We start from the raw sequence: 1,906 nt of genomic DNA, 5'->3' as shown, positions 1-1,906 counted from the left end.
CGGAAGAATCGCCGGAGCCCACCAGGTCGAGGCTGTGGTGGCCGGGAGCGGCCACTGCACTCCAGTCTGGGTGACAGAGTGAGACTCCAACTCAAAAATAATAATAATAATAATTTTTAGACAAACCATATTTTGGAGGGAGCCAACACGAATGACAAAGAGTTTGAGTGCCTTTATGCCTATCAATAACTATCACATATGCAGAATTCTAACATCCTAGCAAAATATGAAAAGGTTATATGTACTAGAAATTCAGCAATGTTCTTTTATGTACATTAGGCTAAATATGTCAAGAAGGTTTGAAGCCGGGCTCGGTAGCTCAGTCTGTAATCCCAGCGCTTTGGGAGGCCGAGGTGAGTGGATTGCCTGAGCCCGCGGGTTCGAGACCCACCTGGGAAACTTGGCAAGACCTCATCTCTACAATAAATCAAAAATTAGCCGGGCGAGGTAGCACGCGCCTGTAGTTCCAGCTACTTGGAAGGCTGAAGTGGAAGGATCACCGAAGCCCAGCAGGTCGAGGCTGCGGTGGCCGGGAGCGGCCACTGCACTCCAGTCTGGGCGACAGAGTGAGACTCCAACTCAAAAAAAAAAGAAGGTTTGAATACCCACGAACATTCTCAGTAAATCGACTCTTCAAAGCTGCTCTTAAAAGTATTGATCTTGAGACATATTTCACCTAGATAAGCATTTATGAACGACACAGAATAAGAATCACAAACCGCCATTGTGCACTTTGAATTTTTGTTCTTAGATTTCCTGTAGTACATATTCTGGCCTAGAATTTGACTCTAGAGTTTTCATACTTAACTGAAATTATGGCAAAGTGGCATGAAACCATATGAAGGCTTATTCTTCACATTTGTTATATCTGTATTTGTAAATATATTTGTATATTTGAAACCATGTGAAGGGATATTCCCTTTATATTAATATTTGTTACTGAAAAAGTTTCAGGAGAACAAACATAATAAATGTTCCACTAATTAATTGAAGACTCTATTCCATTAAAGTTGTGTAAGGCCACGCACGGTGGCTCAAGCTGATAAGGTGGATTGCCTGAGCCTGCAGTTCAAGAACAGCCTGGGCAACTTGGTGAGACCTCATCTCTATAATAAAAATCAAAAAATTAGCTGGACGTGGTAGTACGAGCCTGTGGTTCTGGCTACTTGGAAGGCTGAGGTGAAAGGATCGCTGGAGCCCAGCAGGTGGACACTGGAGTCGCTGTGAGTGTGCCACTGCACCCCAGCCTGGGCGATAATGTGAGACTTCAACTCAAAAAAAAAAAAATGTTGTGTAAGATTTAACCATGGCTGATTAAGTCTAACTAGCCCAGCACTTAATTTCATCTTATATCTGCTAACTTTAAAAAGAAACACAACCTTAAAAGGGAAGATTATTATCTAAACTTCTAGTAATACACACACACAAAAGGTACACACAGTGAAATACACTACTAACACAAAGTAAGGAAGCCAAACTACTAAACGTGCCACTTTCTTATTTATTATTAACACTTTATTATATTACTTTGCTGTGGCTTTTCCACTCAGGACACAAAACTAATATTTCATTAAGTTGTGATGGCCTTCCTTTTCTACAGTTTAGGAACAGTTTAAGAAAGGCTTAGTTTACATCATTTATCCTGAAATTAGTTTTTCATTAATACGTTGCAATTTAATTGTTCAAGAAGCACAAAACTGAGTTACAATGCATGACTTTTGAAAGCAAAATTATGTCTTTTAATGTAAACTATTTTGTATAGTAAAAAAATGTATGGCCGGGCTCGGTGGCTCAGCCTGTAATCCCGCGCCTTTGGGAGGCTGAGGTGAGTGGATTGCCTAAGCCCGAGGGTTCGAGACCCACCTGGGCAACTTGGCAAGACCTCATCTCTACAATAAATAAAAAA

Source organism: Carlito syrichta, unplaced genomic scaffold (genome assembly GCF_000164805.1).
Source record: "Carlito syrichta isolate Samal-C Ts95f unplaced genomic scaffold, Tarsius_syrichta-2.0.1 Scaffold309471, whole genome shotgun sequence".
Taxonomy (NCBI): Eukaryota; Metazoa; Chordata; class Mammalia; order Primates; family Tarsiidae; genus Carlito; species Carlito syrichta.
The sequence above is the reverse complement of the archived record's forward strand: the minus strand, read 5'-3'. Positions refer to the sequence as shown.